Source organism: Uranotaenia lowii, chromosome 1 (assembly GCF_029784155.1).
Source record: "Uranotaenia lowii strain MFRU-FL chromosome 1, ASM2978415v1, whole genome shotgun sequence".
Classification (NCBI taxonomy): domain Eukaryota; kingdom Metazoa; phylum Arthropoda; class Insecta; order Diptera; family Culicidae; genus Uranotaenia; species Uranotaenia lowii.
Genome location: NC_073691.1, coordinates 107,344,935 through 107,358,775, shown reverse-complemented (window position 1 = coordinate 107,358,775; position 13,841 = coordinate 107,344,935). Strand labels below are relative to the sequence as shown.

The 13,841-nt window shown below is 38.0% G+C and overlaps 1 long non-coding RNA gene and 1 pseudogene across 2 annotated transcripts; both read right to left on the bottom strand.

The window, feature by feature from the left end:
- Positions 1 to 459: 459 nt before the first annotated feature.
- LOC129740255 (uncharacterized) lies at positions 460 to 977 on the bottom strand. 2 transcript variants are annotated; one of them, XR_008736176.1, is made up of 4 exons: positions 897 to 956; positions 754 to 843; positions 631 to 696; positions 460 to 574 (listed from the first exon to the last, which is right to left on the bottom strand). It is a non-coding gene; the product is annotated as an uncharacterized LOC129740255 (long non-coding RNA). The 2 variants fall into 2 exon arrangements; XR_008736175.1 differs by having other exon boundaries at positions 754 to 977.
- A 6,218-nt stretch (positions 978 to 7,195) lies between these two features.
- Positions 7,196 to 10,339, bottom strand: LOC129737774 (probable methylcrotonoyl-CoA carboxylase beta chain, mitochondrial; annotated as a pseudogene).
- Between the last annotated feature and the right edge of the window lie 3,502 nt (positions 10,340 to 13,841).

Sequence of the window (13,841 nt, the reverse complement as noted above, 5' to 3'; positions counted from 1 at the left end):
TCCGCCAGATAGAAGCGATCTTTTTCGGCTTGTTCTGCTAGGAGTAATCGATCCTTCTCTGCTTGCTCTGCCTTTTCTTTCCTCAATCTATCTTCCAACTGTTTTTGCTCCTCCAGCTGTTGCAACCGGAGCCGGGCCAGCGAAGATGTTGAATGTTTTGAGGAAGTGGATCGCATTGTATGGAACGAAGAAGTATTCGTTTTCCTGGATTTTCCGGCACATTGGGCACAACGGAACGATTTGTCGGCAATAGAGGCATTGACTCCGGCGCAATTATAATGCCACCACTGGGAGCACTCGTCACATGCCACCATATCCTGGATTTCATCCGGCTGCGTGCATCCTACGCAATTATGCTGGGATGAAATTTGCAGGTTATGTTGATTGGAATCCGTAGCACTCATTCCGCAGGTTATTTTTGAGCTTCCGCGGCGAATTTTAGAGCTATTTTTGAGCTTGTGCGGCGAATTCTAGAGCCGCGGGCTATTTTTGAGCTTGTTTGGTTTTTCTGTAGTCTGTCTCGGATAGACTTAATGCCGTTTAATGACGGGAAACTGTCATCGACAGGACTCAACTGCAAAAGCATTTTTATTAAATTTAGGGAAATACAATAATAAATTTGTCACTTACAAATAGTTCCCCTACTAACTTCCGCTCTACTCGAGTGCCAGGTTACGGTAGCAAACTGCCTAGCGCCTGTTTACAATAATAAATTTAGTTATTTATAAATCTATCTGGCGAGAAGAAACTTACTTGGCAATAGGACAATTTTATCCAATCAATAAGCCCCAGTGGCTTTGCCGAAAACACGCCTCAACAACGTAAGTTGGCGATTTGCTGGATCTGGAGGATTATCTAATTGGTACAATATAATTATAAAAAAGGCAACAACTTACTCAATGAAAGAGCTAATCGAGCCTAATTCACTCCGAATATAATATTTTGCCAACTTTTAAGCGGTTATACTGACGCGAGGTAAAATTTTCTCGACCGTTACAAAACGCTAATGATTTTCTTCGTTTCTTCTCTTTTGACGTTTATCGCCCTCTCTCTACACGCTCAAACTAGAAACTCAATCTGTGGGCTATAATCCCACGCAACAGAAAGATAACAGAAAGGTTGAAAATCTGTTGTACGTATTCATGTAGATATATTATTGGGTATAAAAAAATATTAAAATTTCTATTGAAAATCTGATTGATTGGAAATTAGGAACCCAAAATCTTCCATTTAATTCCATTTAATTAAATATTTAAACATAGGAACCAAAAATGACTTTCCCTTGTGTAATGTAAATTCGAAAATCAAGTTTCGTTTTTATTACCGATAATATATTTATATCCAGGTTTGACTTTTATACTTGAATAAAAATTCTATGTTATTGAATCAGATTCAAATTTTTCAATAATAATTGTGTGATTAACTTTCATCCAAAACTTGATTTCAATTTTTTTTTTACATTTTTGAATTTGAAGATTTTAGAAAAAAAGGTATAGAAAATTTAGTAAACAGAAATGAGATTCTGAATTCAGAAGCACATTCATAGTTATTTGGTTAATTCTTTAGAATACGAACTGAAAATCATTGAGCTAAATCTCACGCATTTCGCTTTCCGATTTAGATAATAACAAAAATAGTTTCAAAGTTTTATGTATTAAAATGAAAGGATGCTCAACGAATTGCTGATCAAATGTGGCAAACTTTAAGAGTTTGGTCCTAAGGTTGTTAGGTTGCGGCCTACAGAATTTCACTTTTTCATCTGTTGAGAGTGAATTAACCTTTAGTAATAATTATCATATCTAGCAAAAAAAAACTTATAACTAACATTTTCTCACTCTAGATTAAGCTCAATAAATGAAATAAATCAAAAAATAAATCAATTTTTGAACAATGAATACGTTAAACCATTAAAACTGATTTTCAAATTGCATTTTAAGCAATAAGCTTACATAGAAAACAATAATTGAAGTTTTTTGATATGTCTTCCAGTTGCTTCCAGAATAAAGAAACTTTGATCTACTAATAATTACCCAAGTAACCATCAAGCCGTTAAAATTGGCCCTATTTCAGCTCTATAGTCGAATATAGAACATGCTTAAAAAGCCACATAAGCTCTATATTCGACTTAAGGGCTGCCCAAAAGCCACTTTTGGCGTGTATTTCGGCCGATATACTGCTTGACCCCACTTTTTAATCACGCCAATGAGAAAATGTCAAAATATTTTTCCAGTGGGTACAACCCACTGGAGAAAAAAGTAAATAAAAAAGTGTTTCCTTTTTCTTTTCCCTCAGATTTATTTTGATTTTCTTTCTCCCTCATACCCGAGTTTTTTAATTGCTGATGTTCAGAAGCTGGAATCGAACTCAGAATGTTTAACGACTATACTATTGAATCAATTTGTTGGTGACTCTACTAGATGATCTATAGCGTTCATGTTGCTATGTTGAAGAATCTGGCCTTCTTAAATGGGATATTCGGAATGTTGACTTGAAAAAAAACATTGGGGAATTTTTTTATAACTTTTTTTTATTGATGAAAACTGATTCCAGACGCAAATGGCTCTGAACTTGATTTTTTCAAATTATGAACAGTATATAAATATATCCAAGCAACATTTTAAACTCTGAATGGTTTTATAAAAAAAAATAGTTGTTGTATAAGGGATTTATAAAGTATTGTTTGCTTTGTAACGTAATTTATAAGGAACTCTATATGATTGCCCTTTAAGATAGCTTAAAAACCACTATAGAATCTTTTTATAGAACTTCTGTCAAAATTTGTGTTGGTTTTATAACCATTAATTTTTTTGGTTTAGAAGAGCGCTAAAAAGCAATTACTAAACCTCTCTAGAAAACCAACCTTGAAGAAAACAACAACAAAGATTGTTTTATAACCTTTAATTTTTTTGGTTTTGTAGAGCACTACACGCAGAAAAAGAATGGGGTATGGTTTCAACAAAACGTTTTGTTATTTTATTTTGTATTTTAAAAGCAGATTTTTGAATAGCTTTCACAAAAATTTTGAATATAGATAATCGAAAAATTTTGTTATTTGTACACACTCATTTTTTATTACATGCATTAAAAAATTGGTTTAATTTGAAACCAATATTGGGTTTATTCGATGTACATGTAACTAAAAAACGATAAATTGAAAAAAGAAAAAAATTAATGACAAGTTTTTATCGTCGTCCGAACAACAGTAACAGTACAGTAGGTCACCGTCACAGTAACATTGCTGCCCGTACAGTGCTTTAAGGCCGGAATAGGATGGACGTAAGCCCGGGTCCTCAGTTCCTCGATCTAATGAAAAAATTAGACACGGTGCAGGTGCCAGCCATCCGGAAGACGGTTGGGACCCAAAAAAGAACATCAAGATTCGGAAGGACATCATTCCGGCCAAGACGAAGCTTGCCATCGTGCCTACTCCAGTTATGCAACACTTGTGTAGCAGTCGGAGATGGTCGCTACTGCCAGCATCCGGAAGCAGAAAATGATTACAAAAGCGAGTCGAGCCCTTTATCCTGCATCAAGAAAAAAACGGAAGCAGTTCCCAATGTCGGCCGGAATTCCGGAATGGTAATTTATTTAATTTTCCATTAGCGATTTTCAAAGAAATATGCGAATAAAGAAAATATATCACAAATTTGTTTATGATTGTATTAATAGATCCGAAAATTCTTCAAACCAACATATTTTTAAATTTAAAATAAAAACAAAATGCTTTCAGCACAAAGTTTTATCATTTTGAACCCCTTAATGATTTATTTTTCCAAAAATAAAATTATTGTAGTTCTCAACCCAATTCTGTTTTATTGTTTTGACAGAAATTTCGATTCATTTTTAAAAAAGGTGTATTTTTGTTTCAATCAAACGATAAGTTTAAATCGAATCGGTATATTTTGTCAGTGTTATCAAAAATATATTTGTGCATTTTCCCAACCAAAAATTTTATTATTTTTGGCCGAAATCTTATTATTTTTAAAATATATTTTTCTGCGTGTACAAAGCAATTATTAAACCTCTCTAGAAAACCAACAAAGAATGACAGTTCAAATCCGATCGAAATGTCAAAATGTGTATGTGTGCGGTATCGTCTCAAATGTTTACCACCAAATGGAGTATTTCACTAATTATTTTCCCCCGATGTAGGAAGAAGCTGTTTCGGGAGACAACTGTGATCGAGTTTTGTCACCAAGCACTACAGTTAGTATCGTCGAACTTTCTCCTGGAAGTAGCTCCCTCATCAACCCCATCGAGTATCACTATGATTGGGAATCAATAATTGCATCGCAAATCAGAATGGGTGATATACTAATATGCCAGAGAAAGTTAATTTACTTTTCCGTTCTTTCAAACTCTTTCCATCCTAATAAGCTTTGGAGACATTTCTCAAATGGTGATTTATGTGAGAAAAGTTGTTCTTGAAATTACATTTTTCCAGAAAACTTGGTTGTATGATCGATTTCTTCAAGTCAAAGAGGTGTTTTCAATGAACCGCCATTTTTTACTGCAATAATGAAAATTAACAATTATTCCGCCTTGAATATTATGACAAATAGGGTTATTTATCATGAATTGGAACCAGAAAAGCTATTAAAATTGAATACATTATCGAAAGTTGACAAAGCGAATAGAATTTAAGAGCTAAAATGAATTAGAGTTATGTTTTATTTAAAAAAAAATTCATAAAATCTTTTATTTCGGAAAATTACAAGGGCGCGCGGATTCTATAGAAGTTTTTGAAAAAAAATAATCGATAAAATTGAAAGCGCAACAACTTTATCCATTAAGAATCCGAAAAACATGATTGTGATATTTCAATAATTATAATGCCTTATTTTTTGGGTTTTGGTCGAAAAAAAAACATTCTTATGATTAAGATTATTTTATTTAAAAAAATGCCATTTCAAAACCCTTTTTCGGAAAAAAAATTCACGATTTTTTTGTTCAGTGTTTGTTCGAACTAATTATCTAGAACATGCCTTGAACAAAACCCTTTTGAGTCCATATGGTTGTATAGGATGGACACTACAGAACCTCCTGTAGGTGGGCCTTTTTACACTTATAGGTGTTTTGTTTGTTTGTTTGTTTGTTTATTCAATCAACGGACCAAGTATAGGTCCAAATGACGACTTAAAGTTAAAGTTACATTAAAATTTACATCTAATTAATGATTTCTTGATAATCTTAAAACACTCCTTCGGAAAACATTCCGCGAATCGTCGAAGTCGAAGAGCTCGGAAAAGCGGTTGAACGTTTTCATAACACCGATGAATGCACTATTGGCTCCATAGTTGTTCAATCGAATGGGGACATACAGTTGAAGGTCCTGGTTTCTCAGTCCATGAGGTCTCACACTAAGAGGAATAGCTTCTAGTAGCGTAGGACAATCGATACGCGATGTCAGTAGATCGGCGACAAAAGAAGCTCGTGTTGCATTTCTTCGGGCTTGAAGAGTATCCATGTCTATAAGACGACATCGATGTTCGTAGCTTGGCATGTGGAATGGGTCTTGCCAGTTAAGGTGTCTGAGGGCATAACGCAAAAAGCGCCTCTGGATGGCCTCGAGCCGCTCATTACCGTTCTGGTAGTAAGGACACCAGACAGCTGAGGCGTATTCGAGGATGGATCGAACTATGCTGCAATATAGGCTCTTCAGGCAATACACGTCCTTGAATTCCTTGGCCACTCGGAATAAAAATCCGAGGCTTCTAGAAGCTTTATCGACGACGTAGTTTGTATGTGTTTTGAATTCCAGCTTACGGTCGAGTATTACGCCCAAATCATTGATGTGGTCCACCCGCGCAATGGACTCATCTCCTAAGAAGTACTCCGCGCAAAAAGGCTGCCGTCTTCGTGAGAAACTGATGACTGCACATTTGCTGCGATTCAAAGGCAGGCAGTTGATGTCGCACCACTTTGCGAAAAGATTAAACTGGTTTTGCAGAAAATCAATGTCGTCCTGACCGTTTATGGCGTAGAACAGTTTAAGATCGTCAGCATAACAAAGTTTCGGGCCGTTAAGGAGTGTGAGCACATCGTTAAAATAGATTAAGAAGATAATCGGTCCTAAGTGACTACCTTGGGGCACACCAGAGGAAGCAGAGAACTGGCTGGAGAGAGTGTCTCCAGTGCGAACCGTCAATTTACGTCCAGTTAAGTAACTGCGGAACCAGCCAAGTAAAGGTCCGCAAAATCCTAAGCGCCCAAGCTTACCAATGGTGATATCGTGGTTCACCTTATCAAACGCTGCTGACAAATCGGTATAAATGGCGTCAGTTTGAGACTTAGCAGCAAAACTTTCGTGTACATAGGAGGTGAATGTCAACAGGTTAGTTGTCGTAGAGCGTTTGGGCATAAAACCGTGCTGATCGATTGAAAAATTTTGCTTACAGTACGAGAAAATCGGATCCATGACGACTAATTCGAATAGTTTGGAGATTGCACATAAAGCAGAAATTCCTCTATAGTTGTTGATATCTCTTCGGTCCCCCTTTTTATGGACTGGAAACATGTAGGCTTCCTTCCACAGTGAAGGGTAGGTGGCGCTGTCAAGAGAAGCTTGGAAGAGATGTTTATAGATGTTTTATAGATGTTTTAATGTGGTTTATATAGCTGAACGTTGTTTTATAACGAAGTTTTGAATAGCCCTTCCAGTTTCTTTTAAAACTAAAATTGTTAGGAGCGCACCAACTTTTTCCATGAGGAAAAGCGAAAAAATCGATTACGAAATTTAATAGAATAATAATTAATGTATTTCCTAAATGTTTGGCTGGATAAAAACATAGAATTATATTGCTAGATGGTGAGTCAGATTATTTTATTTTAATCTATGCCATTTCAAAACCTATTTCGGCAAAAAAAAAAATTCACGAGTTTTTTGTTCAATGCAAAAAGAACTGACGATCTAGAACAAGCCTTGAGTAAAACCCTTAGAGTATCAGCAGCGGTCAGGTGTCAAAGCTATAATAACACTCCATTTTGACACTTCGACGGCGCACCGCAATGTTTCAAACCAGGTGTTATCTTGCTCCTGGGTGTTAAAAAAGCGAGCCAGGAGTCAAATATGAATACCGACCAGCTCCTGATTTGACAGGTGCTAAAGTGTCTGGGGAAAATTTACAAAAGAAAATAGCAACAAACAACAACAACACCTATCGATGCGTCACCAGTGGCAAAAATGGGAACCAGTTTAGCACTTACCAGTGCGCAAATGAGCTGCCAAAGCTAAAATAAGACCGAAAATGTGTCTCGGGTTAACTCCTGAGATAGCACTTACCGGTACTGATACTCTTATAAGTCCATATGACAGTATAAGGTACTTTGAATGGGCACTTCAGAACCTCCTGTAGGTGGGCCTTTTTACACTTATAGCTGTTTTATAGATGTTTTAATGGAGCTTATAAAACTTAACGTTGTTTTATAACAAAGTTTGAAAGTGCCCTTCTAGATTCTTAAAAAACTTAAATTGTTACTTGGGAAATACAGTACAACGCATAGTAAGTAAAACACCTAGTATAATTGTAACAACTCTATATTTATAAAAAAAAATCCAAATAAATTTCTAGATTTCCTTTGAAAAAGGCCCGAATCAACGGCCGAAACGTCGGATATAATGCAAACTATATTGTATTATTAACACAGAGAACAGACATCGAGCCCCGAACAAAAATGTGTTGAAAACGTGTGTGAGAATACCAACCTAAGTTTAAAACCAAATTCGTAAGTGGACTAACATCCATACACGCAGAAAAATATATTTTAGAAACAATAAGATTTCGAACGAAAATAATAAAATTTTTGGTTGGGAAAAAGCACAAATATATTTCTGGTAGCACTGACAAAAAGTATCGATTCGCTTTAAACTTATCGTTTAATTGAAAATACCCGGATCGAAAAATCGGCCCAAAATCGGTAGGATTTCGAACCGTTCAGCCCGAGAATTGGTTAGAATTCTGACGAGAAATCCAACCGATTTCCGACGAATTCAGTGCCCTGGTGAAACAACTTTCCTGACGACGATAAGTTTTTGCGAGTGAGCTGTCAAAACAACCGGGTCGTTTCAAGACGGAAATCGGTTAGATTTCCTACCAAAATCTGATGGCTTTCCCATCAAAATTTGACGGTTTTCCGATCGAAATCGGACAAAAAATTCGAACGCTTTGCCCTGCTGTTTTTGTTGTTTTTCTGCCCTGATGTCAATTTTTGTTCGGATTAAAACTGTAAATAAAACACTCAAATAATTTTTGTACATAATTTTAATAAGTTTTTTGTGGCAATAAAAATATATACGAAATACAATATTTTTCATTTTGTGATTGAAATTGATTTTGTCTCCGATGGCATCGTTCCACTCTTTACCAGTGCGCTTGTACTGTTCTTCGGTGATTTGTGCCAAGACACCAACTGCCTGGGAGCCTCCCATAACCGAAATACGGCTGTTGGGCCACATGTATAGGAATTGCGGTGAGTAGGCGCGACCGCACATGCCATAGTTTCCGGCACCATACGAGCCACCAATCAAAAGGGTTAGTTTGGGAACTTTGGCACAGGCAACGGCAGTAACCATTTTGGCACCGTTTTTAGCTATACCGCCAGCTTCGGCATCTCGACCCACCATGAAACCAGTAATATTTTGGAGAAAGATAAGTGGAATCTTTTTCTGAGCACACAGTTGTAAGAAGTGAGCCCCCTTGAGAGCACTCTCGGAAAACGGCACACCGTTGTTGCCAATCACTCCTACCAGTTGACCATACATAGCATAGCATAACCGCACACGATGGTTTCTCCGTAGAATTTCTTAAATTCTATAAACCGGCTTCCGTCAAATATGCGGGCAATATCCTCACGAACATCGAAAGATTTGGTCAAGTTGGCTCCAACAATTCCGTAGAGATCTTCTGGGCTATACAGGGGAGGTTCCGGATTCGGTTGAAAACTCAAGCTGTCATGATCCATCTGTAAAAAGTTAAACATAAGATTAAAACATCTTTCCACATGTTTCAACGGAACATACCATTTCTTTCTTAGAATAGCCCGCCTGTTTATCATATCTACTATGACGGTTCAAATTCTGAACTACTTGTCTTGCCAAATAAAGCGCATGCTCATCATCAACTGCGTAATGATCGGTTACGCCTGAAGTTCAGCAATGAAGATTCGCTCCACCAAGATCTTCGGCTGAAACAACTTCTCCAGTTGCTGCCTTGACTAGCGGTGGTCCAGCTAAGAAAATCGTACCCTTTTTTTTAACGATGATGCTTTCATCAGCCATAGCCGGAACGTAGGCGCCTCCAGCAGTGCAAGAGCCCATTACGACCGCGATTTGTGGAACACCTTGGGCCGACATGTTCGCCTGATTGTAGAAATTTTTTCCGAAATGCAATCGGATAGTAGGTACCACCTTTCACCGTGGTATCATTGGCAACGATAACACAATCCACCCCCTGGACACGACCAACTCCAGTAACGATTCCCGCTGAATTCACAACATCCTTTCCGTAGACATTCAGCGCTACCAACGTGTTGAACTCTAAAAAAGGGCGATCCGGGATCGATCAGTCGGTTGATCCGATCTTTCACCAGCAGCTTACCCTTGCTGACATGTCTCTTTACGGCTTCTGGTCCACCTCCGCTTAATACCTCTTGTGTTATAGTTTTCAGTTCCGTTACTAATTCGTTCATCTGCGCATGGTTCTCCTGCAAAAAAAACAAGCTCTTGGTAACAACACCAGCAAAAAAAAAAGCGAGTTAAAGAAATCCAACCTTAAACTCGGCCGATTGGCGATCGATCGTGGTTTGGATCACGTTGGCTTCGGAAATATGAACCGACCTACAAGCTACTGTCCACATTGGCTACATCCACATCCACTGGCTACATCCACATTGAATGCTACCGAAGCTGCCGCGCACGCACGTACCGACCGAACCGACCGACCGAACCGATGAGAAAAAAACATAAACGTTTCGAATCAGGGTTGTCAGATGGTTTTTTAAAAAATCTGTATCGGCCTCATGAAAAAATCTGTATTTATCTGTATTTGAACTTTAACGACCAAAAACTTATATTATTGTTTTCTATGTAAGCTTATCGCTTAATATGCTATTTGGAAATCAGTTTTGATGGTTTTAACGTATTCATTATTCACAAATTGACAATTTATTTCTAGAGCAGGGGCGAGAAAACTATTGAACCAACGGGCCAGTTTTATTTCAAAATATTCTCGGCGGGCCGCGCTAATATGAAATAAAACTCGTCAATCATTTATCGAACTCTATAGATAATAACAAAAAGATTTGCTAGATAATAAAAAGTTGAATCGTAATAATCACAAATTTTAAGCGATTTTTTTATTTTTTTTTTTTTTTTTAATTCTACAAATGGCTTAACCACTAATACATAGCCGGCCAAGTGTTAAATGGTAAATTGTAAATTACATGTCTATATTACAATTAATGAAAAAATCAGCAATATTTCTAAACATATTTAAATTTTTGGTTTTTAACATCAACTGTAGATCAGGTGCGATTCGTTTTTCCAGCAGAATTTTCCAAATAGGCCATCTCATCTGTCCAAAATTGGGACAGCTGAACAAATAGTGATCCGGATTGGCATTAGTTGCTCCACAGCTACAGTTTGCACTTTCAATTATGCGGTTACGATGAAGGTGTGCTGGCAATCGAGAGTGATTGCTTATCAGTTTAGAGAGTATAACAATTTGCCTCCTTGAAAGCTCCGTTTTGAAGAACCATGGTTGTAGAGACACTTCCTTCATGATGCTATGACAAAAGCGACCTTTGCTTCCTGAGTTCCACCGATACTGCCAAAGTTGCTTGGAATGCAGACGATATGGAAATGAAACATCGTTAGATGTTATTATGTAATCATTTCCAATTCCTTCAGTACACGCTTTTTTGGCTTCTTGGTCAGCCAGTTCATTGAGAGGGATTCCTCGATGCGAAGGCACCCACATGAAGACAAGTTCTGATCCTTTATAGGTAATTGATTTTGATATTTTTTTGATCTCATACCATGCCAGCGGGTTTTTGGACAAAGGTTTAGAACATTGAAGGCTTTTCAAGCTGCTCATGCTGTCGGAAATTATTACGAATTTTCCAACAGGTTGCTCATCAATGATTTGCACTGCCTTTCGTATTGCTAACAGTTCAGCCATGTACACCGAAGATGCTGGATTTAGTTTGATTCTTGCATAATCAATGTTGCTGTTGTTCACGACAGAGAACCCTACTCCAGAAATATCTCTGGATCCGTCTGTAGCTAGTGTAGTCCATTCATCGTATTTCTCCTCCATAACAGTTAAAAAAATCTCGGCGGCTGATGTTTCATGAGGTTGTGCCAGTTTTGTTTCCATGCACAAATCAATAGATAGGTCGAATTTACCAACTTCTAATGGGAACAGAAAGCACGGGATATTGTCCAGTGTATTCTGTAACGGAATAAAATTATTTAGTTCATTTATAGCTTTACGAATATAACTATTTGTAGATCCTGTTTCCAAGATTGGCTGAACGAAACGTTGATTCCAATTCGTTAGATGAGACCGTCTGTTGACAAATCGGATTGCTGCTGATTCTCTCCTAATGCTGAGTGGACATAATCCAGCTAGGACTTCTAGTGATCCGGTATGTGTAGTTTTAGTTGACCCTAAACATACACGGATACATGCCCACTGAATTCTATCCAACGCCACCGAGTCCGTTTGGTTTAGCTGAGTCATGAAGATGGAACCGTATTCGAGTATCGATCTGGGAGCAGCCTTATATATCTTTATCAAAGACGATGGATGACATCCCCAGGATTGCCCTGCGATGCTTCGCAGAAAATTTATGTAGGGTGTGACACGTTTTTTCACATTTTTTATGTGGCACGACCATGACAGATTTCTGGTTAGATGCATACCCAACAGTTTCATGGAATTCACGAATTGAACAGGTTCACCAGTTATGATAATCTCCGGAATTATATCGGGTTGTTGTTTCGCTATCAATAAACATTTGCTTTTATGCGTGGAAATTTCAAAACCAAGGTTCATAATTCCGCAAATGAGAGTATCGACTGCGCCTTGCAATACGTTGCAACTTTCATTCAAATTATTACCTCGCCGAGCGAGTGTTGTATCATCAGCATAATTTATTGTTATCACATCGGTGGTTATTCTTTTCAGCAATCGAGTGATGACTACGTTGAAGCAAATCGGACTAAGCGGGGACCCCTGGGGTAGTCCTTTCCATGTTGTTCTTGTTAAAGAGTTGGAACCACCTACGTCAGCTGACAATATTCTTTCTTCGAACAGAGTATAAATGCATTTTGTTATACATTCAGGGATTTCCAAACCTCGTAGTTCCTGGATAAGAATTTCAACTTCCACATTGTCATAAGCGCTTTTTATATCGACACTGCAAACAATCATATGCTCGCGACTATTAAGTGCATCAGTTGCTTGTTCAATCAAGGGACAAAGGGCATCCATAGTTCCTTTACCCTTTCTGAAACCACAAATTTCTCCGGAAAAAATATGGTTGCTTTCAATAAACCATTCGAGTTTTTCTTTAACCATCAGCTCAAATATTTTTCGAAAACATGATGCTAATGCAATAGGGCGAACGCCAGACACATCATTTACATCTTGGTCTGGTTTTGGAATGGCGACTACTTTAAATATCTTCCATGCTTGTGGAATAATCCCGTTGTTAGCAATGGTGTTATAGATTTCGACCAGATGCCTTAGTGCGATAAATGGCAAATGGTTTATCACCGAATACGGAATTCCGTCCACTCCAGGAGCAGAGTCTTTTCCTGATTTTTTAACTGATTTAACATCTTTAATCGAAAATAGAATATTCGTGGGATGGTCGCAACATTGACAATTAGCAAACTCTATTGGTTGTTTTTTTACAGATTGAGGGGCAAGTTTTTCTAATAGATCCGTGATAACATTTTCTGGGACAGTCTTTCCACTAATCGATCCGCGACTTTTAAAACGTTTTGCTAAGCGCCATAGTGAATTCAAAGACGTTGAGCTGTCGAAAGAATCGCAAAAAGCATGCCAACACTTGGTTTTCTTCTTCCTGACCATGTCACGAAACTGGCGCTCCAGTTCAGCGTATTCATTATAGCTTTGCGAAGACAGTGTTCTTTTCCACACCCGAAAAGCAGTCCGAGAAGCTACTTTTGCTGCACTTAATTCACTGTCCCAGTATGGTTGCGGAATTTTAGACGGATACGTACCTCCTCTACGACTTGGTGTGGCAAAAACAAGAGCATTCCATATGTGTTCAAAAAATTCTTCAAAAGAAGGCGTTTGAACATTGCAGAGTAGATCCTCCACTCTGTTCCCGAAGATTTCCCAATCCGTTTTTGACAGATTGATACCTGTCCGTTGATGCAGTACATTAACAGCATTAGTCCCAAAATGTATCGGGAAATGATCGCTTCCGCTTGGAGATTCGTCGGTGTGCCATTCAAAGTCCAGACTTAGACTCGACGAAACCAGTGTGATGTCGATAGCGCTCCACAACCGGTTCACGTCAAATCTAGTCCATTGGCCGGTGTTTAAAACAACAAGATCGCTCGATTCCAGGGCATCTGATAGTTGTGTTCCGCGTCTGTTGTTGGATGTATTTCCCCACGAATCGTGTTTCGCATTGAAATCACCTCCAATTATGCAGGGTTTAGGAATAGCAGCAAAGAAATCCTCGAAATTTGATTTAGTTACCGTAGCTTGGTGATGGATGTATAAGGAGACCACAGTGATTGTTCCCAGATTACATTTTAATTGGCAGGCAGTATGCTGGATTTCAAAACGTCCAGAAATACG